This window comes from Lactuca virosa, chromosome 7, assembly GCF_052849685.1.
Source record: "Lactuca virosa cultivar CGN04683 chromosome 7, Lactuca_virosa_CGN04683_v6, whole genome shotgun sequence".
In the NCBI taxonomy this organism is placed as follows: Eukaryota; Viridiplantae; Streptophyta; class Magnoliopsida; order Asterales; family Asteraceae; genus Lactuca; species Lactuca virosa.
The window spans coordinates 205,578,467-205,602,976 of NC_136432.1; the positions used below are offsets into that span (position 1 = coordinate 205,578,467).

General features: G+C 35.5%; 1 long non-coding RNA gene across 1 annotated transcript; it reads right to left on the reverse strand.

Annotated features, from left to right (window-relative positions):
* Positions 1-19,580: 19,580 nt before the first annotated feature.
* On the reverse strand, positions 19,581-22,544 carry LOC145124238 (uncharacterized). The gene is made up of 3 exons (XR_013715556.1): positions 22,452-22,544; positions 22,052-22,120; positions 19,581-19,635 (listed from the first exon to the last, which is right to left on the reverse strand). It is a non-coding gene; the product is annotated as an uncharacterized LOC145124238 (long non-coding RNA).
* Between the last annotated feature and the right edge of the window lie 1,966 nt (positions 22,545-24,510).

Sequence of the window (24,510 nt, forward strand, 5' to 3'; positions counted from 1 at the left end):
CTGGTAAGAGTGATGATTTGTTGAAAAGCTAGGCTATACGCGGGCAGCACTTCGACTAGAACGAGGTTAGCTTCTCGGGAGTTTCGGGACTTCGGGCTTCCGTCAGAGCTGGGATACGTAACCGGGGCGTCGGGGTAGTCTCGAGAGGCTTAACACTGAGTAAATGTAGGAGAGATGATAGAATTGAACAGCCAAAACCGAAGCCCTCGGTTTCTATTTATAGGGTGCATTTTTTGAGTTCACGTCGTGAACATGAAGTTGTTCACGTCGTGACTTTGGTTCTTATCCCTTCCATAGACTCGACGTCTGATAGCCCGACTCTGGCACACATCAATCGCTGGCTCACGTCGTTAGCTTCTGGCTCACGTCGTGAGTCTCTGACAGTTGTTGGAAATCGTGTCCCGAACTTCAAAAATTCATATCTTTGGCATACGAGCTCCGATTTTGACGTTCTTTATATCTAAGCGTAGGTGAGATTATGCTCTACAACTTTCGTTTAGACTCCGTCGGCTAATTTTGACTTTATTTTTAATATTATATTTTTAACAGGCCGGGACAGGAAAAGTCTGTTAAAAATTCATAACTCCTTCATCCGACGTCCGTTTTCGTCTGTCTTTTTACTGTTGTACTACTATTGTTGAGATCTTCAATTCTCGTTTAGGTTGCGTCGAGTAAAAGTAGCTCGATCTCTATTTCGCGTTTTACGCTTAACAGTGTTTTACCGGTTTTGTTGCGGATCTTTGATTGGTCATAACTTCTTTGTTATAACTCGGATTTTAGTGTTCTTTATATTTCTGAAAACCTTGTTACGATATCTATCAATTTTATACTTACCAATTGAGATTTTTGAATATTTCATTTTTGACGCTATTATTATTATTATTATTATTATTTTCAAAATAGGTTACACTACTTGACTTTAGATCATTACATTGACTTGAAATATCGGGCTGTTACAGCTAGGTTATAATGTGGATGGACAATTATTGTGTGGACGTGTGGACAACGCTATTCTATGAGAATTACTAAGAGAATAAGTTGTTTAGTCATGCGAATACGTTCAACCTTACAAAAATATCGTCATTTTCATGCATTCTCACTAATTCTTATTCATTTTTGTTCTCACACATCGTTTTTCACTCATTTTCATTCTGACAGAATACGACTCAATAAACATAATAAACATTCTGACAAAATGAGAATAATAATAAAAAGTCTATAATAACCTTATAGACGATTTATTTAGTGAGAATGTGTGATAACGACAATAGTTATGTAAGATTGAACGTATTCATATTATTAAACAACATATTTTCTTTGTCATTCTCACAGAATAGCATTGTGCACACGTCCACACAATAGATGTCAATCCACATTTGAATCTAGCTCGCTCTCTTTCTCTCTCTCTCTCTCTCTCTATATATATATATATATATATATATATATATATATATATATATATATATATATATATATATGAGCTTAAATGGTATATTTAAAAAAATATATATTGGTAATGCTTTGTATTGGAAAAATACAGATTAATTCGTATTGATGAGGATAAAGAAAAGATTCGGATAACAATGAAGTTGATAAGGATAAGATTAAAAAATTGCCAAAAATATGAACTTTGTGTGGCTGACATTTTACATTCGTGACACTAGCCGACTAAAGAATTCGATACAAACACGAGTACATGCGACTGATGATGCGACCATAAGCTTTGTGCGACGCGAATTCGGTATTTCTATAAAAACACAAATTTTTTGCCACAATTCTCTATACAACGAAGGTTCTTTGCCCAAGGAATTAGAAGTTATTTTCAATGTTCATATATCATTTTGGGTCGATTTCAAGGTTGGATAAGCACTTTGGAGCAAATATTTGAAGAATCGAAAGGTAGGAGCATTAGGACTTTACTTCATGTTGCTATATGATCGTATATAGAAATTCATATTTTTAATTTATTCTTTTTACTTTTATCAACTGGTTATGGGGTAAAACCTTTTTGTTTTCACTAGAGTAGATGTAAGCTTGTAGATTTAGCGTGATTACTTTAATTAGATTATTTGTTTTATTTAATTTATCATGTTTGTTTGATCGTAAATCATTATGTATTTGAGTTTTAATTGTTATTACCTATAGTTGAGTTTGTGAAATCTAGATGACCAATCTGATTATATGAACTTGAATGTTAACTAATTTAAGAACAATAAATTGTTAGGACTAGTGATAAACCAAATCCTAAGGTTAGGTGATAGAATTATAAACGAACATGTAAGACTACTTTAGATCACCATTCTAAGCAAATAGTTAACTTTCATGACCATTGGAGTAAATTATTAGATTAAATCTCTCATGATGCGAACTTAATAATAACTGTTTGGATAGTTAATTGAATGAGCATTGTGATAGTTGTCTTAATAATTATAATGTTAGTTAATCACACCAAGATAACTGACTAAGATAGGAATCAACGAATATTACTAATATCCATTGCACTCTAACGAAATCCACCATAACTGAAAGGCGTAATCAAATCTATGTGAAAACATCTTTATATTCTTTGTCTCTAAATCTAATTTTCAGTTTTTTTTGCATCTAGTTTAGTTTAATTGAATTAAAAAAAATCCTCTTTTACTTTACTGTTCATAGTTTAATTAATGATTGAAAATTTTGATCTAAATCATTCATGTTCCACTTGTGTTCGGCACCTGGTTTTACCTGAACTATACTGCTATACAATTAGATACACTGCCTAGTGTGTTACAGTTTAGCCGCGATAAAATCATTTTTATAAATTTAAAAGTTTAATCATATATATATATATATATATATATATATATATATATATATATATATATATATATATATATATATATATATATATAGAGAGAGAGAGAGAGAGAGAGAGAGAGATTATCAAAGTCCTTTTTGGATTGCCCCATAACTAGAACTTTGTAAGAATGACATTTAGAGAGAGATGACATGTTTATTAGTTTATTATATGATTAATAAACTGTAATAAATGATTTTTAATATATTATGATTAATATATTAATTGGAAATATATAATTTATTTGTTAATTTATTATGTGATTAATAAATTAATATGAGATCAATTGTTAAATAACTAATTTGTTAATTTATGTGATTAATAAATTAATGTGAAATAAATAAGAATTGATTAATTGTTAATCATAATTAATCTGAAATTAATTTTGGGTTAACTGGAACTAATTAAAGGTGCACGGGCTAAGCTGTAATTGTTCAATAGTTGAACAAATGAGAGGATCTAGAAACCTCCATCATATGGACGGTTTTGAGGACCCTATGAGGGTTTCTAAAAGCCTCCTAATGATAACTAAGAAACTAGATAACGGCCTAATTTGAAATATATTATTATATGTTTAAATTTAGGGCTTCTAAGGTTTCTTGACAACTATAAATATGACCCATTGGGTCATTATTTTCGTGGTTCCTGCTCCCTTGAAGGGGTGAACGAAATCATGCACCTTTCTCCTCTCTCCTCACGTCTTCTAGTTCTAGGGTTTGAGTGTGAGCCATTAGAGACATTATCCTTTTGGTGCTAGCTTTCCAAGCTCAATAAAAGGAAGGAATCAATTAAAATTGTTTGCTATAACAAGTTTGAGGTATGTAAACTCTTAACCTTAATTTCTAGATTTCGAAATTTTCTAGGGTTTATGCTAGATTTGTTAGTTCATAGTATGTTGCCTTAATGTGAAGACATAGATCCTTATCAGGTTGCATATGCCCAATCTTAATTGTTAAGTGATATTCCGCTTGAGCATTTTTTTGTTATAATCTAATAACCCCATTAGTGGTATCATAGCTTAGGCTTGTCTAACATTGATTGCACATTAGTTAAATTGAACAAAAAAAAACTTTTTCTGTCAGACTGAGCTCATGGCGTGACATGTATCTGTCACGACATGAACTCAGTGCAAATCCAGAATTTCGGGATTTCTTGCCTAATTTAATTTATGTCATTGTTATTTGGTAATTATCTTCTTAGAAAGTAGTTAGAATCTAATTTTTCATGCTTTAGATGATTAAATAAAATCACTTAATATTAGGAGGTATCATTGCTCGATAATTGTTTAATTATTTGATTAATTAAAATTGAATTATCCCTTATGGATTTAATAATAAATTTAATTATAAGATTAATTTTAAAGATAATTATAAATAAGTTTAAAATGATTAATTAATTATATTATTAATTTAGATAATTAATATTTAAACCTTGTATTTTTTGAAAGGTTTTAAAATACACATTATACTATATATGATTAAATGTTTGATATATTATTTGCATAAGACAAGTCAGTCAAATAAATAGTAGGCCACATTCACGAAACCATACTCTAAATGGGGTATAAGGATAACGACCTATAAAATGATCGTTGAATGGGTGTCCACTCTCACCCACCGCTCATTTGGGTCGTTATCCGAACAAGTTTGGTAGGACATAACCTCTAAAAGTATGATACTATAAAGTAACTAAACCTTTGATAAATTTCACTCTAGTTACTTTAGGAAAAATGTGAAGTGTATGATAACCCATGAAAACACACATCACTCTTTATATGTCGTTAGTGGAGCGTACGTGGCTAACCGACACACTAATTTGGGACTATAAAGTTGAGGTGATGGACAAATAAAAAATTATCATTATTGATGGAGCATGTGTGGTTTACCGACACATCAATTTGAGATGATAAATGAACTCGAGGTTGTTAAACGAGTTTCCATGGTATTCACATCTTATTTGTGATCATCGGCATCCCAGTCACAACTAGTAAGAGCATTATCAAGATTAAACATGTCATTGATAAGATTCAATGAATATCAAAGATCTAGGTGTTTCATGTGATTGAAATTTTTGACATGACTCTACCTACCTAAAATAGATTTGAATTTGATTACGACATACCTCTTCAAAGGTGGAATCAAAAATATGGATCCTAGCCTTAATTTAATTTATGGGTTAATAATTAAGGATTAAAATCAACTAACTTGAATTCTCTTATGAAGATAGAAATGGTCTTCCTCGTTCTTCTGTAAATGTTTTTCTTCGTTCTTACAGAGATGGTCTTCCACATTCGAGTCAAGGTAAAAACGTTTTCCCTTCTTTGGTTAATGGTGGAACTGGACATCATCTCTCTTCAACTCTTCATCCTCCTCCTCCTCCTATGACTCTCCCAACATCATGTTTTCCTCAAGTTGAAAGATACGAGACTAGTTATGCCTTATTGGCATGTAAACATCAATATGGAAACTCTGTATGTGCACATGTTCTGAAAATGGAATCATACATTGACAAATTGGGTAGAATGGGTGTCATTCTAAGGAGAAAGCCATTGAGTTGGTTCTTATCTCGCTTCCAAAATCTTATAGTCAGTTCATAGAGAACTTTTATATGAGGAATCATGACGTTACCCTAATCGATTTGACCGAGATATTGATAGTTGCTGAAGCAGAAATGCTTAAGAACACATCTGAAGCAGAGTTGCTTAAATGGTCTAATTCCAAGAGTTACATGGACGTTGACAATGGTAACATTAGTGATCCAGAAAAGATTTACCTTCCCAATAAAAAGGGGCCATCCAAGATCAAACATTTTAATCGTATGGTAAAGAGAAAGTTCAATTCTGAGATCATCCCATATGCTAAACCCAAAGAGTCCGTTTGTTTCTATTGCCAACTGAAAGGGCATTGATTGCGACGCTGCCAAAATACCTGGAGGATCTTAAAGAATGGGAAATCAATTCATGTGACTTTACTTCAGGTAGATCCGCTATCTAACTCCAATTTTAAGTTCTTATTCATAGACTCTTGATACATAATGTGATGATCACATTTTGAAGGTATTGAAGGATCTAAAAGAAATAAGGAAGCTTGAGCAATGTGAGCTAAATCTGATCGTGAGAGATGGATATTTGTCACATGGTTCGATGACCAGAATTTGGAGCTAATACTAAGGAGTTAGGATAGTTTTAATAGATTGCTATTAATCTTCGGAGATGTCTAGAAATATAGTTTTTCATGTTATGCATTGTAAGGACAAGTTCTAATTTTCCATTTAGCAATAAAATGAGGTTTTGGTTTATACAGTTGCCTTATATTATATTTCCTTGCAATGACATTAATGAAATGTGTTGGTTATCCTTCTAATAATAGCACTATTAATAGTGATATTGATTCTTCTAGAACATGCTTGTGGTATCATCACAATTGACAAAGTGAAAGGAATCTCATCACCAAGTCTCAATTGGACAAAAACTTGGAGTCATACAATTTAAATTGCATGATGCATGAGAATATTGTTCATTGGAAAATTATGACTAATTCATTGTTCACATATTTATGTGAGACAAGTGAAAGACTAGTGGATCAAGTATATGTTGACATTGACTTTTCTGATCCACCACAAGGTATGATAACTCTTTCGTCATGATTTATTGATGCTTCAGCAAATATGATTATGTTTACAAGATTAATCATAATTATGATACTTTTGAAAAGATTCAAAGAGTAACAGAACGAATAGAAGAATCTATTAGGGCGAAAGATAAAAGATTATCCAATCTGAAAAGAAAGGAGAGTGTTTTAAGATCATGATTTATGATCATCTTGGTAATTGTGGAACTGTATCACAACTAATCCTCCAAGAACATCTTAGTGCAATTGTATGACTAAGAAAAGGAATCGAATGTTGTTGGAAATGGTTCGATCATAGATGGGTCATACGTTGTTCCAATGAAGTTTTAGATCCATGCTCTAGTAATTGCAAATCGTATCTTGAAACTCATTTCAAACTAAGAAGGATGAATACACCTCGTAATATGTGGAGTAAAGAATGCTTTCCTTACTCTAACACGTTTAGAATTGGAGTTTTTATGTTTTTCGTTAATCGAGAAACAAAAGATAAGCTGAGATAAATTATATGAAGTGTTTTCTTGTTGGGGATCCGCATGAACTTTTAAATATTTGATTTAGCTCGACAAGGAATGTTTCTTGAGAGAAAGCTCATAGGTCAAGAAGTTAGTGGGAGTCGTATTGATCTTGATAACATACAAGAGTCAACAGACAATGATCCTTTTAGTAATCACTAGAACGCGACATGAGGTTTATAAGTTGTTGTGTATAATTGACATACACCATTTTCTATGTACTTCCAGTTGAGTTGGCAATGCTTATGAGTTATATGCTTTCATTTAACTGTAAAAGCAAAAGTGCGTTGGTCAATGAAATTACATAGATCAATATGGGTGAGCTGCTAACAACATGGAAGCAATAGTTGTCCCTTGTGCTACCATAGGGCAAGAAATTTAGAATAGCGAAGTTCAGTCCATGAAGGAAAGCTAAATTTGAATTTGGTTTTGTCCTAAATCTAGTCTTATGACTGTAAAATTCACATGGATGGGAACATATGCCCCTTAAAATTTAAGTGGCAAAGGTTTCGCTTTAATTCATGAAAATGATTATGAGGAAACACTTTCTCTAATAGATTTTGAAGATTTGATGTATATGGATATTGGTTGTGTAAATTGCATTCTCAAATTCACAATATGATTACAACAACCCTCATCATATTTTGAATTATGAGGAATGGCAATGAACTGTTTGAACTTTTGAGGGATATATCTATATGTCTTGAAAGGGTTTAAACACACACACACACATTATCTAACTAAGGTGTATAAGCTTAAGAAGTCTAGTTGGAGACTTATCGAAGCATATCGTAACATAAATCTACACTTCCTTAAGAAATTCAAAGGATAGTGATTTCCAAGTCCATTTGATTTCCGGGTACATGTCAAAGCTAGTGGGAGCATAATTGTTATGTTGATATTGCATGTTAACAATACAACTCACAGGAAACAATGTCTTTGTTTTTACAAGTTGCAAAGTTTGGAAATTGTTTCGCTATAGTGGACTTAAGGGAGATGATACTCATACTTCATTTCGAGTATAAAGGTTTAGATCGTATGGTTTAATAGAACTTAGTCAAAGACATATATGAATATCATGTTGAAATGTTTCAACATAGGAGATTCCATATATATATATATATATATATATATATATATATATATATATATATAAATTATAGCAAGGAATTGAACATATATTAAATCCTTGTATAGGACAGAATGAGTCGAGTCTCATATGCTTCGGATATAGGATCGATAACATATGCTATAATGTTTGATTATTCTATTTTTCAAATGTTTTTAGGATTATGTGAAAAGGATTAGAATTTCATGTGACCAAAGTTATTAAACAATCTGTCAAGAACAATTATGAGGTTACCAAAGATTGGTTGCTTGTGGACAGTTGGAAGTATAATATTGTTTAGAAAGGACTATAGTGACACATTTTCGATTGAGATGATTCTTGGTCAGAATTGATGGTCATATGGAAATATGGAAATGTTTCCATAATGGGAGATGCTTATAGAATCTACATGTGAGTTGGAACCTTTAATGCAAGAGAAGTGTTCAAGGAGTGTATCTTCAATTTGACACTTCATAACCATGCAATTGTTTTTAGTAACAAGTTCAATTGGAACATTTTGCAATTGTCGAGGGCTCAGTGACTTAAGATCCTTGACATCACAGAAAGACACTGCATGTAAAGATGAGATCCCACTACATTTAGATAATGATAAGAATTTGAAATTGTGAAATTAACCATAATTGAAATAGTGTCCAATGGATCTATTCACAACGGAAGGACTATAGAGAGGCATATCATGCATGTTCATAACATATGCATGACTGATGTTATCTAATTCAAGTGGTTAGTTTATTACTCGAAACATTATACAATGAATAAATTCGTAATTTATATGGTGATTAAATAATAAGAATTATTTATATTTAGTAAGTTTGAAACCATTGTTAATTAATTTATTATTGTGTTTCACTTTGCATGTTTACTTCCCTGAGTAATTTTTATATTATGCAAAATTCCACAGTCGCTCATACTTTTTGGAAGTAAGTAGTGATTTAAGACTGTCATGAGTTGATTGTAGATTGTCGATTGAGGTTAATACATTGCAATTTGAATTGCTAAAATATTCATGAGTACTTTGAAAATAGAGAGTTTAAGTATTGGATAAACCCAAGCTTATAGATTACTTCATAGATTTTATCATGGGTAATTCTAAGACAATAATATCTACTATTCTTAAGTGGAGATATATAGCTCGTAGTTTACGAATCAGTTGTGCATTGGTTTACCCAAATGCATCTCATAACTGGGTGTTATAAAGAGTAATTGCATGCATGATTGGGTTAGTAAAATGTATGACTATATATTCGAAGTAATTTGTTCCTTTTTCTTTAACAGGAAAAGCGAGATGTTTGGGCCTGTCGATGATTTGTTGTTGACATCTAAAGTGCTTGGCCGAGCCCGGACTAAATTGAAGTTTTCAATTAGTAGTTTGAATTCAGTCGTCATAAATCAGGGAAATCGAGAAACTGAATCTTGTACTATGAGATTGATTCTAATCTATATCTCATGTACATACGATATCTTGTAGAACGAATAAATAATTGATCACTTATCTTAGGCCAATGTTTGATTTGAATCAGAGTTCAACAGTAGCTTTGGAAAGCACACTTTCTTGTTTGGTTCAAGGTTTATACTTGCAATTGTAGTTATAGACTTATCCAAGTGGGAGAATGTTGGATTAAGATGTCTAAGCCAATAACTAAATTGGTATATTCTTGTAGTTAGAAGCAAAGTCCTTTTTGGGTTGCCCTCATAACTATAAGTTTGTAAGAATGGCATTTAAAGAGAGATGATATGTTTATTAGTTTATTATATGATTAATAAACTGTAATAAATGATTTTTAATATATTATGATTAATATATTAATTGGAAATTATTAATTGTTTTGTTAATTTATTATATAATTAATAAATTAATATGAGATCAATTGTTAAATAATTGATTTGTTAATTTATGTGATTAATAAATTAATGTGAAATCAATTGGAATTGTTTAATTATTAGTCAGAATTAATCTGAAATTAATTATGGGTTAATTGGAATTAATTAAAGGTGCAAATGCTAATTTGTAATTGCTCTATAATTGAACAAATGAGAGGATCTAGAAACCTCCATCATATGGATGGTTTTGAGGACCCTATTAGGGTTTCCAGAAGCCTCCAAGTGATAAATAGGAAACTAGATAACTGCCTAATTTGAAATATATTATTATATGTTCAAATTTAGGGCTTCTAGGGTTTCTTGACAACTATAAATATGACCCCTTGGGTCATTATTTTCGTGGTTCCTACTCCCTTGAAGGGTGAATAAAATCTTGCACCTTTCTCCTCTATCCTCATGTCTTCTAGTTCTAGGGTTTGGGTGCAAGTCATTAGAGACATCATCTTTTTGGTGCTAGCTTTCCAAGCTCAACAAAGGAAGGAATCAAGTAAGCTTGTTTGCTATAACAAGTTTGAGGTATGTAAACTCTTAACCTTAATTTCTTTATTTTGAAATTTGCTAGGGTTTATGCTAGATTTTTTAGTTCATAGTATGTTGCCTTCATGTGAAGACATAGATCTTTATTAGGTTGCATGTTCCCAATCTTAATTGTTAAGTGCTTTTCTGCTTGAGCATTTTTTGTTATAACCTGGTAAACCCATCAAAAACAACAATCTTTTCTTACAAAAACCAAAAGAATAAAAAAAAACATTTTGAATAGCATGATGCGATAGCTAGTATTTCCAAAAAAAAAAGATATGTAATATGAGATATATTCATACCAATGAACCAAACGAAAAAAATATTTAATATGTCTTCATTCATATTGGTTTAGACGGATATTTTTTTTTCGATTATGACCATTTTGCTTACAAATTCCACAAAGGTTCGCGTTTCTTCCTTCTTTAATGTCCATTATATTTCATAGTCCTGTTAAGGGTGGGCATGTCACACCCCGAAACCGTGATGGCGGAATCGTTCCGGGGTGGAGGACGTCATGCGTAGTATCATAACATTTGTATAGCAAACATAGTAAACACAACCAAACATTGAATACAAATATGAAAAATGCTTACATCAGTTTGAAACTTGTTTTAAATACATCAAAAGTATGTATAATATAGAAAACATGGCTCTTATTGCTCCGGCTTCACCGAATTCCTGGAAGTACCTGTCTACTAATTCCCTGAGAATACAAGCAGTTTTGAAAGAATATCAGCATAAAGCTGGTGAGTTCATAAGCATTTAGTTTTAGAGAAAAAAATGTTCTTTGATTCTTTTGAAAAGTGTTCCTCAAGAAAATCCTATATTTTCTTATGAAAGGTAGTATTGAAAGAGAGTCTATTAGTAGAAGATAAACCATCAGTTTTGGGAAACATGATATCCGCCCTAGAGGTAGAGATGCCAGTTTAGAAATCCCGGAATACTATCAGTATATATGAAAGTAGTTTTATTACCCAAAATAAAACAGAAGAAGAATAGAGTCCGTAAACCAAAATTAGTTTATACTTATTTGCGAGTCATATAAGCATACTTGATATGACCGAGAGACCTTTATAACGTTCTTCAGGCGTTAATCTAAATGACATTTGTTCACCACAGGCATGCCTGCCTAACTGTAGCTAGCAGTTCTGGTGTGGGATTGTCAGTCCCGAATAAATCTATTCACAAATCTCACGCTCTCCCTCCAGGAGACTCGAGTTATACTGAGATAGGATTTATCACTATACCCTAAGGGTACAGTATTGATGTAGAGCCTCACAATTCTGTATAATCTAGTTTACTAGCGAGAAACAGTATCAAACAATAATTATCCTTGAATAATAGTACTTTATACTCCTGAGAAAATATATAACATAAACTAAATCTGCCATAGTTTATATATATTCATTTATGAAATCTGATTAAGTAGAGAGTGCCTAGAGGGTTATCCCAAACTATACCCGTTATAGTTTATTAGAGTTGCTATGGAAAATGCTTTGTAAAAACCTTTCTGAAAAAGCTAAGAAGTTGGATTTCCAAAATAGAAGTTTCCCTTATGCTCAAGATATTACAAAAAGAGATAAAATATCCGAATATGTTATAAAACGTGGAAATCGTTAGACTGCATTAATAAGTTTAAAAATTAACAAAATACTTAGAGTTTGGCTTGTATTCCCCCGTGAAAACATTAAAAACACGGAAAATGTAGGGGTATGAACACACAGTTTGACGGATGATACGAGGGGATGATCGGTTACGAGTGCTGAGTGTCAACTGATGTTTCGTACTTAAGTGGATCCTAATAACATATAGTAACACATACATGTGTTAGAATTAGGGTGTTTCATGACTAAACGTGACGGGAAAACACCCTAAAGACTTGGAAATGCTTGTCGGGACCCTATATGATTAAACAAAGGAGGTGTACGGCCAAAAGAGTGTGTGTGTGGCCAGGGTGTGCGGTCAGCATGTGTGTGCGGTTGCACACAGGAGTGTGCGGCCGTACAGAGGGCGTGTGCGGTCGTACAAGCGAGTGTGCGGCCGTACAGAGGGGTGTGCGGCCATACACAGGGGTGTGCGGCCATACACTCTTCATTCATGCTCAAAATGTCGATTCTTAGGTGTTTCAAGGCCAATACCAAGTCCAACTAGTAGATAGGGGATTAAACTCTCACTTTGGAGGGTTTTTGAGGTGTGTACGGCCACCTTATGAAGGTGTGCGACCGTACACCTTCAAGTGATGAAGAACACGAAGAACATGAAGAACATGAAGAGTTTTAAGCTTAGATCAAGGTGTCTTACCAGTATAACAAGCTGAATGATGGAGTAATTCACGTTTTTAAGGCCCTTAGAGTGTTCTTGGATGAAGTTTCTAGAGAGAGAAAGTAGAGAGAGCAAGTAGAGTGCAGCCAAAAGAAAGGAATGAGTGAAGGGGTCACCCTATATATATAGGGATGAGTGTGCGGCTGGAAGATGGGTGTGCGGCCGCACACTCATGTGTACGGCCGTACACTCCTCCCGTGAGGGTGTATGGCCCGAATGTTGTACTATGACTTGGAAAACCTCGTTTTCGAATACGGAACTCGATCGAACTGAGTTTAGAATATTCCGTTAGACCAAAAATAATACAAACGTGAACGGAAACAAATCCGAATTGATTTATTTAAACGTAAAGTCCTTCCCAAACTATCAAATTTGACGGAATTAAATAAAAACCCAAATTTGATTAACGGAAGTTGAGTAAGGATAACGGAAAAAGTTTCGGGTTGTCACATCATCCCCCCGTTAGAGGGAATTTCGTCCCGAAATTTGAACATAGAATACAAATCATGGATTAGAAAAGAGATGTGGATGCTTCTGTTTCATCTGATCCTCGCACTCCCAAGTGAATTTAGGTCCCCGCTTGGCATTCCAGCGAACGTTTACTATCGGGATGCTACTTTGTTTCGTTCGTTTGATCTCTTTATCCATGATTTCGACTGGTTCTTCCACCAAGTTCAGGTTCTCGTTGATCTCAATCTTGTCAAGAGGAATCGTAAGGGTTTCGTCGGATACGCATTTCTTAAGATTCGAAACGTGAAAGACAGGATGAATGTTGCTAAGTTCTTGCGATAAACGAAGTTTGTAGGCTACAGGACCGATCCTAGCGAGGATCTCGAATGGTCCTATGTATCTTGGATTTAGCCTTCCATGCTTTCCGAAGCGTATCATTCCTTTCCAGGGCGAGACCTTCAACAGAACACGGTATCCAACTTGGAACTCCAAGGGTTTTCGTCGTTTGTCGGCGTAGCTCTTTTGTCTATCTCGTGAGGCTTTAAATCGTTCTCGGATTTGTACGATCTTTTCGGTGGTTTCGCGGATGATTTATGGGTCAGTGAGAGTGCTGTCAGGGACTTGTCCCTTGGCTAGTTGCGTGTCGCCCACCTCAGCCCAACACAGAGGGGGATCTGCACTTACAGCTACAGGGGACTTCGAACGACGCAACCTTGATGTTGGATAGGTCGTCGTTCATTGCGAGAAGGTTCAATTAAGAGTAGTTGAGTGTCCGGATAACCCTCTTACTTTGTCCATGTCCTTGTGGGTGGTACCCTTCGTATGAATACTTTCGGGTTTTTCGAAGAGTGATGAATTTTTGAAGTTCGCATCTAATTTGTCGTTACGAGTGATGAGAGTTTTGCGATAACATGATTTAAGACAACAGGGTTTGGTATAACATAGACTCAGTAAGACTAAACAGGATGTCGTCGTAGAATCGCACGTTAAGTTGGTTTGGAAGGATCGCTTTGTTAGAACATTGCTGCCCCTGGGTGAATGTCTATGATGTTTTCTGTGTTTGACTCGAAGTTAACAGGTACTACTAATACAAGGGTTCTGATGTTTTGAAGCTATGAACTTTCATGAAATGGTTCTTACCAGATTTCCCTATGATTGTTTGGTGTACACAAACCAGGTATAACTACAACTGAACCTAACGTATTCACTAAGCTATCATAATTTACTCATTAGAGCTTTCAAATCTTATAAGAACATCGTGATTCAATTTGGACGAGGAGATAATCACGATTATGAGCAATTATTGGGGTTTTCGGAAACGTACCAAAACGTAGCAGGGTTCTTTGATGCTTCCTCATTCCCTGAGGTCAGACTCCTCCCGTTTCCTCATTGTTCTTCTCTGTTGGGCAGTCTCTTTTGAAATATCCCATTTCTCCACATGTACCGCACACTTGAACTAAGCTAGCATCGGTAGTGGAAGTGATGTGTTGAGTTGGGGTCTGTATGGAACAAGTTTCCTGGCCATCCTTAATCCTTGGACAATTTCTTTTGTAATGTCCGGGTTCACCACAATTGTAGCAAACCTGACCCATCTGTATGCCTGGAATCGAGGTGTTTGGCTGTGCAGGTGCCCTGCAGTATCGCGTGGTGTGTCCTCGCCTATTGCAGTTCTCACATCGAAGTTCGCAGCACTTTCCTAAGTGGTGGAAGTTGCATTTCTCACAAGTTGGAAGTTTTCCAGCATATTGCCGCGCTGGCGTTGGCACTGGTTGGGCGGATGTGGCGGTTGTAGAAGTTATCTCGAGTTGTCGTTTCTTGGCAAGTTTCTGAGACGACTTGTTTTTCCTCTCGGACCAAAATTTCCGTTTGGCGCTCTTAGGTTTGGGAGTTGGAGTGTTCTCTTGGACAAGCCCTTGTTGATTTCCTGGTGTGTTGTTACAGCTTGAGGCGTGGAAGTCGTTCCCATTCCCATTTAGGTTGTTGGCATTAAGAACAGCTAGAGCGGCTGCTACGACTGCTGTGACAGTAGCTTGGAACCTAGCTGAGTCCATCTGGAGGATTGGTGCCTTACTGGTGGATTGGTTCTGCTTCTTCGGAGGCATGATCTGCTATATGTCAAGAAAAGAGTTTGTGAGCAACAATGGTTGCCTCTGTATGTATCCTAAATGTTTGTCTATGCATTGATATTTCCCGTTTTGCTAACTGACTCTTTGATTCGACCCACATCCCCATGATGTGGTCTTAGCAAGGATAGAAAAGATTCGAGCACACAAAGTTCACATAAGTTTAAGAACTCTTGTTTGCTCAGCCCATCGGGCTGGCTAAGTAACTCTCCCATTTCTTCAGCTCCAGATGAGATGAAGGATTAGCTATAAGAGTAGCTACAGATATCAAGTCGATACGGGATTCAACTTTGTGACAACCCGAAACTTTTTACGTTATCCTTACTCAACTTCCGTTAATCAAATTTGGGTTTTTATTTAATTCCGTTAAATTTGATAGTTTGGGAAGGACTTTACGTTTAAATAAATCAATTCGGATTTATTTCCGTTCACGTTAGCATTATTTTTGGTCTAACGGAATATTCTAAACTCAGTTCGATCGAGTTCCGTATTCGAAAACGAGGTTTTCCAAGTCATAGTACAACATTCGGGCCATACACCCTCTCGGGAGGAGTGTACGGCCGCACACCCATCTTTCAGCCGCACACTCATCCCTATATATATTGGGTGACCCCTTCACTCATTCCTTTCTTTTGGCTGCACTCTACTTGCTCTCTCTACTTTCTCTCTCTAGAAACTTCATCCAAGAACACTCTAAGGGCCTCAAAAACGTGAATTACTCCATCATTCATCTTGTTATACTGGTAAGACACCTTGATCTAAGCTTAAAACTCTTCATGTTCTTCATGTTCTTCATGTTCTTCATGTTCTTCGTGTTCTTCATCACTTGAAGGTGTACGGCCGCACACCTTCATAAGGTGGCCGTACACACCTCAAAAACCCTCGAAAGTGAGAGTTTGAATTCCTATCTACTAGTTGGACTTGGTATTGGCGTTGAAACACCTAAGAATCGACATTTTGGGCATGAATGAAGAGTGTACGGCCGCACACCCCTATGTACGGCCGCACACCCCTCTGTACGGCCGCACACTCGCTTGTACGACCGCACACGCCCTATGTACGGCCGCACACTCCTGTATGCAACCGCACACACATGCTGACCGCACACCCTGGCCGCACACACACTCTTTTGGCCGTACACCTCCTTTGTTTGATCATATAGGGTCCCGACAAGCATTTCCAAGTCTTTAGGGTGTTTTCCCGTCACGTTTAGTCATGAAACACGCTAATTCTAACACATGTATGTGTTACTATATGTTATTAGGATCCACTTGAGTACGAAACATCAGTTGACACTCAGCACTCGTAACCGATCATCCGCTCGAATCATACGTCAAACTGTGAGTTCATACCCCTACATTTTCCGTGTTTTTAATGTTTTCACGGGGGAGTACAAGCCAAATTCAAAGTATTTTATTAAGTTTTAAACTTATTAATGCAGTCCAACGATTTCCACGTTTAATAACATATTCATATATTTTATCTCTTTTTGTAATATGTTGAGTATAAGGGAAACTACTATTTTGGAAATCTAACTTCATAGCTTTCAGAAAGGTTTTACAAAGCAGCTCTATATCAACTCTAATAAACTATAATGGGTATAGTTTGGGATAACCCTCTAGGCAGTATCTACTTAATCAGATTTCATAAATGAATATATATATAAACTATGGCAGATTTAGTTTATGTTATATATTTTCTCAGGAGTATAAAGTACTATTATTCAAGGATAATTATTGTTTTATACTATTTCTCGCTAGTAAACTAGATTATACAGAATTGTGAGGCTCTACTTCAATACTGTACCCTTAGGTGTATAGTGATAAATCCTATCTCAGTATAACCAGAGTCTCCTGGAGGGAGAGCATGATATTTGTGAATAGATCTATTCGGGACTGATAATCCCACACCAGAACTGCTAGCTACAGTTAGGCAGGGATGCCTGTGGTGAACAAATGTCATTTAGCTTAACGCCTGAAGAACGTTATAAAGGTCTCTCGGTCATATCAAGTATGGTTATACGACTCGCAAATAAGTATAAACTAATTTTGGTTTACGGACTCCATTCTTCTTCTGTTTTATTTTGGGTAATAAAACTACTTTCATATATACTGATAGTATTCCGGGATTTCTAAACTGGCATCTCTACCTCTAGGGAGGATATCATGTTTCCCAAAACTGATGGTTTATCTTCTACTAATAGACTCTCTTTCAATACCACATTTCATAAGAAAATATAGGATTTTTTTTAGGAACACTTTTCAAAAGAATCAAAGAAACATTTTCCACCAAAAACTAAATTCTTATGAAGTCACCAGCTTTATGCTGATATTCTTTCAAAACTGCTTGTATTCTCAGGGAATTAGTAGACAGGTACTTCCAGGAATTCGGTGAAGCCGGAGCAATAAGAGCCATGTTTTCTATATTATACATACTTTTGATGTATTTAAAACAAGTTTCAAACTGATGTAAACATTTTTCATATTTGTATTCAATGTTTGGTTGTGTTTACTATGCTTGCTATACAAATGTTGTGATACTACGCATGACGTCCTCCACCCCGGAACGATTCCGCGATCACGGTTTCGGGGTGTGATAAACTTGACGCTCGGGAGAAATCCCTGGAATGTCTTTGGGGAAGACATCGGGAAAGTTGCGGACTTCGGAAATGCTCTCGAGGTCTTTAACTTTTTGCGTCTCATCGACAACACGAGCCAGGAATGCATAACATTCCTTTCGTAGATGCTCCTAGGCTTTGATGCAGGAAATGATATGAAGGTTCGAACGATCTTATCACTGAAACCAGTGAGGACTCCGTCAGAGGGACGATTGAGACGAATCGCTTTCTCGAAGCAAAGGACATTGGGACGATGTGAGGCTCATTCGTCTTATGTCGATTAGGACATTGAAGCTTTTCATGGATACTGATATGAAATCGATGGGGAAAAGGAATGAAAGTCTAAGGTAAGAGCACATCCTATGATATATTCTTTAACTGAAATACGATTGTTGTCATCATAACTGAAACTGAGATTACATATTTCGGAACTCAGGGCCTAACAATAGGTCTAAGTCCTAATATCAAAGAGAAAATTTCGGCAATATGGAAGACAAAGATGTTTACGGGAAAGGGCTACTCAGAACATAAACATGAAAGTTATTCCTTAGACCAGAAAGGAAGAACGAGTAGAGTGTTCCTCTATTGGCGACGGACACTCCTCAAGTGAAACCCTAATTCGGTCAGCTGTCGCTCCACGCCAAGCAGGCGTCCTTCATACTTTGACTGGCGGGCTCGGAGCTCTATGACCTATGCTCGAGTTGTAGCTAGCTCTCGCTGCAGAGCTTCATTGTCCCTCATAGTTCTCCCATGAGCAACTTCAAGATTACGAATGTGGTTGGTGTTGGCATCCGAGTCTGTCTCAAGTTCCATAGTTCGTTGAAGGGTTGCCATACCTAGCTCCACATTGCGAGCCACTCGGCGTATCGGGATTGGAAGGGCCCTATCCATGGGGCCTCCTTTGTTCAAATTGTAGAAGTTGCGGTTTCCGTCGTATGGGAGGGGTTGGTCTTGCTCGTGGCTCCACCTATTCAAACTCCCGACCCACATAGGAGTTGGACCTTGGAATCCAACTTGAGGGTTAGGATTTGGTATTGGGGTCACTTGGGGTAGGTTCTTGACTTCGGGTTCCGAGTCAGTCTCTTTAGGAAATGGTACGACAAAGCCATCGTCCAAACGAATTTCATGGTTTCCTTCTGGCTCTGGCTCGAACCATCCGCCATCTCCTTGGTTGGGAAAGTACGGGTCGCCAGGAATTCTGTTAATGACACGAATTCTGTTATGTATGCATGCTCGCATACTTTTATAAAAATACTTATATTTTTGAAAGTATACTTTTAGTGTAGAGCACTTAGGCCCCTTAGTGTTTATAGTTGTATACCACGTAAGGTTCGGTATACTAGTTCGCTATAAACAAGGGCTCTGATACCAATCTGTCACACCCCGAAACCGTGATGGCGGAATCGTTTCGGAGTGGAGGACGTCATGCGTAGTATCACAACATTTGTATAGCAAGCATAGTAAACACAACCAAACATTGAATACAAATATGAAAAATGTTTACATCAGTTTGAAACTTGTTTTAAATACATCAAAAATATGTATAATATAGAAAACATGGCTCTTATTGCTCCGGCTTCACCGAATTCCTGGAAGTACCTGTCTACTAATTCCCTGAGAATACAAGCAGTTTTGAAAGAATATCAGCATAAAGCTGGTGAGTTCATAAGCATTTAGTTTTTGGTGGAAAATGTTTCTTTGATTCTTTTGAAAAGTGTTCCTCAAGAAAATCCTATATTTTCTTATGAAAGGTAGTATTGAAAGAGAGTCTATTACTAGAAGATAAACCATCAGTTTTGGGAAACATGATATCCGCCCTAGAGGTAGAGATGCCAGTTTAGAAATCCCGGAATACTATCAGTATATATGAACATAGTTTTATTACCCAAAATAAAACAGAAGAAGAATAGAGTCCGTAAACCAAAATTAGTTTATACTTATTTGCGAGTCGTATACGCATACTTGATATGACCGAGAGACCTTTATAACGTTCTTTAGGCGTTAAGCTAAATGACGTTTGTTCACCACATGCATGCCTGCCTAACTGTAGCTAGCAGTTCTGGTGTGGGATTGTCAGTCCCGAATAGGTCTATTCACAAATCTCACGCTCTCCCTCCATAAGACTCTGGTTATACTGAGATAGGATTTATCACTATACCCTAAGGGTACAGTATTGAAGTAGAGCCTCACAATTCTGTATAATCTAGTTTACTAGTGAGAAACAATATAAAACAATAATTATCCTTGAATAATAGTACTTTATACTCTTGAGAAAATATATAACATAAACTAAATCTGCCATAGTTTATATATATTCATTTATGAAATCTGATTAAGTAGAGACTGCCTAGAGGGTTATCCCAAACTATACCCATTATAGTTTATTAGAGTTGCTATGGAAAATGCTTTGTAAAAACCTTTCTGAAAGCTAAGAAGTTGGATTTCCAAAATAGAAGTTTCCCTTATGCTCAACATATTACAAAAAGAGATAAAATATCCGAATATGTTATAAAACGTGGAAATCGTTAGACTGCATTAATAAGTTTAAAACTTAACAAAATACTTAGAGTTTGGCTTGTATTCCCCACTGAAAACATTAAAAACACGAAAAATGTAGGGGTATGAACTCACAGTTTGACGGATGATTCGAGCGGATGATCGGTTACGAGTGCTGAGTGTCAACTGATGTTTCGTACTCAAGTGGATCCTAATAACATATAGTAACACATACATGTGTTAGAATTAGGGTGTTTCATGACTAAACGTGACGGGAAAACACCCTAAAGACTTGGAAATGCTTGTCGGGACCCTATATGATCAAACAAAGGAGGTGTACGGCCAAAAGAGTATGTGTGCGGCCAGGGTGTGCGGTCAGCATGTGTGTGCGGTTGCACACAGGAGTGTGCGGCCGTACAGAGGGCGTGTGCGGTCGTACAAGCGAGTGTGCGGCCGTACAGAGGGGTGTGCGGCCGTACACAAGGGTGTGCGGCCGTACACTCTTCATTCATGCCCAAAATGTCGATTCTTAGGTGTTTCAAGGCCAATACCAAGTCCAACTAGTAGATAGGGGATCAAGCTCTCACTTTGGAGGGTTTTTGAGGTGTGTACGGCCACCTTATGAAGGTGTGCGGCCGTACACCTTCAAGTGATGAAGAACACGAAGAACATGAAGAGTTTTAAGCTTAGATCAAGGTGTCTTACCAGTATGACAAGCTGAATGATGGAGTAATTCACGTTTTTGAGGCCCTTAGAGTGTTCTTGGATGAAGTTTCTAGAGAGAGAAAGTAGAGAGAGCAAGTAGAGTGCAGCCAAAAGAAAGAAATGAGTGAATGGGTCACCCTATATATATAGGGATGAGTGTGCGGCTGGAAGATGGGTGTGCGGCCACACACTCATGTGTACGGCCGTACACTCCTCCCGAGAGGGTGTATGGCCCGAATGTTGTACTATGACTTGGAAAACCTCGTTTTCGAATACGGAACTCGATCGAACTGAGTTTAGAATATTCCGTTAGACCAAAAATAATACTAACATGAACGAAAATAAATCCGAATTGATTTATTTAAACGTAAAGTCCTTCCCAAACTATCAAATTTGACGGAATTAAATAAAACCCCAAATTTGATTAACGGAAGTTGAGTAAGGATAACGGAAAAAATTTCGGGTTTCACAGGGCAAAATTAGACAAAGTGATATTGTTGATTCCATTTAATATTTTTTGTTTTTTTATGGATTTTGAATATGAAATGAAAATATATTTTGTCTTGGGTTAATTGGTTACAAAACCATGAACTTTTTGTAATTGCTTTGCTCTATCGTTTTGTTAGTGCTTTCTTTTGTTTTTCTTAATATATGGTTGATTGTTTCTAAAAAAGCGGTTTAAATTTTAAAGTAATATATAAACAACGATTGTGGCCAATATGCTTCGTGAAGAAGTAGAGAAAACTCAAATGCCCAAGTATCACAATATTCAATAATGATTGTGGCCAATACATTTCATGAGGAAGTTGAGAAAAACACTTCCACTTACCACATGTGCAAGTTTTTTTGCTCCAATTAACTACTTGCACAATTTGTTCTCTTTGACATTAGCATCCATCTACCAAAAACATTAGAAAATATAAACATACTATCAATTTGTATGCTTTCAAGAATACATAAGCAAACAAAATAAAATAACCTCGTATACTGAAGCAATCATAAATCTAACCTAATCAAGTTCAAAAATAAATCAATGAAAAACTCTACATGGAGACAGATGGCTAATTGTTGAATGACATAGTTATCACTGAAGCAATGAAAAATTCGAAATCACAATAGAATGTTCAGGCACTTGGTGTTCAAAAAACATAATCAATAAACTTAATCAAGGCATAAATTGAAGATGAAAGTTAAAAAACTGAACATGAGATGCAGTAGAAAAAACGAACCTAAGGAATTGTCGGCTGAAGGTGTGGACAGAGGTGGAGTCGTTGCCGTTTGGTGTGGCCGGAGATGACACTGAATGGTGTGGCGAGCGTTCGTTGTTAGAGAAAGTTTGGCCGCAATGTTCTTTTTATTTATTTAATAAAGGACTAAATCATCCATTTTGATAAATAAATTTAAAACTATATCTATTTGATAAATAAGTTTATCAAAAGCAACGTTTTGATAAAAATAAAAAAAAAATCAAAATAAACCTAATATTCATTAAACAAATAAAATAAACCTAATATTCCTAAAGCTGTAGACGTAACTAAAGTTCATCATTAAATCAATAAAAAAAATGATGCATGTGCCAAATCATTGCATTAACTACATAATTACTTAATCATACAGAATCCTAATGTACTCTTTAAGTTTTTAGACAAAGTAAGAGTTCCATACAATAATATTTTCTTTTTAGAGTTTTTTAATGCAACAATTCAAATTAAAATAGGTGTTATTATAGGTAGGTACCCATCATTCAGATTGCCAAATTATAAGGATATAGAGACACTTACACTTACAAAGAGGATACAAAAAATAATTTGGGGTACATATAGAATTATCATAAATAAAAAAAATCTCAGGATATCTCTATACAATACAATAGTTTTTTAATTACTTTTTTTTAATATTATTATTTTTTTATACAAGTTAACTATTTATATGTGGTTAAAAATATATATTAAAAACTAAAAGTATTTTGTGATACTTATTAGGTTCTAAAAAGCTGGTCATTGCTCCAAGACGCCGCATTAACTCATATTGTGTATAAAATAAATAATAATAGAAAATACATATAAAAATATGAATTATATACAAAATTGCCGCCTTAAGTAACGAGTTACGTTAATTAGAACATTGATTATTAGTAATTTTTACACTAGTTAATATTTTTGATAATATTGATATACTTTACCTGTTCATCTAGAAACTCATACTCATAGTATTTCATTATAATGGACAAATTATCCTTATCTTCTAAAATATTCAAATTTTAAAAATGCTACAAATACCGACCTCTTAAAAAAATTCCTTCTCAGATCGAATTGAAATCCACAAAGTTGGGGCATCGGGCACTGTCTTATCACTTCGTCTCTCGCCTTCTTGTAGCACTTCAAGTTTATCACATTATTTATGTAACTTTTTGACGGACCTTAAAATCTAAATTCTTCCACCAACCTTGGTGCACTTTACAACCTTTTGGTATATTATTCTTATATTTTATGCAATTTCATTTATTAGCTTTTTTTAAATATACAAAACTTATTATGCAGCCTTATCCAACCAAAGGTGGTCATAGCAATAATCACATTTATTAGAAACATGGGATGAACAGATTGTTTTGATTCTCTGAAAGTCGTAATTCACTATCAAACTGAAGTATTTCGATGGTACATATCGAACACTCAATTCGATGAAATTAAAAGATTACGAAATCAAAGAAAGTACGTGAAATGTTCTTAAAGAAGTGTACTAGAAAATGTCCAAAAAACGGTTATATGATTCCTGTCTGAAAATTGTCACAAGACAGTTACAAACTGTCATAAAACTGTCAAAACCTGTCATAAAAACGGATCTCCGGGAAAATGATCAAAATGAGTCCATTTTCTTAAAATCGGATTTTTTGATGCCCAAACCAGCCAGGGGCTCTACCCCTTGGACCCCGCCAGGGGCTGCCGCCCCTTGGACCCCGCTACCAGGGGCGCTGCCCCTGGACCCCCGTTCCTTTAGGGGCTTTGCCCCTAAATAACAGTGTACTTTGAATCTTGAAAACTTGAACAAGTGTGCACTCCTACACCATCCTAACTTGTTCAATATTTAAGAATATCACTTTTGGTCAACAAATTTAATCCTATTACACTTCAATAATATTGATGATAATAAATCACCAACAAACCTCCCCTATTTTAGTGTAATCTTGATTAAACTTAAAGCAAAACATAAACAACAACAAATTGGTGCATAAATGAAATGTTGTGATGATTGAATTTCACATTAGTATATTACTCAATCCAAATATTC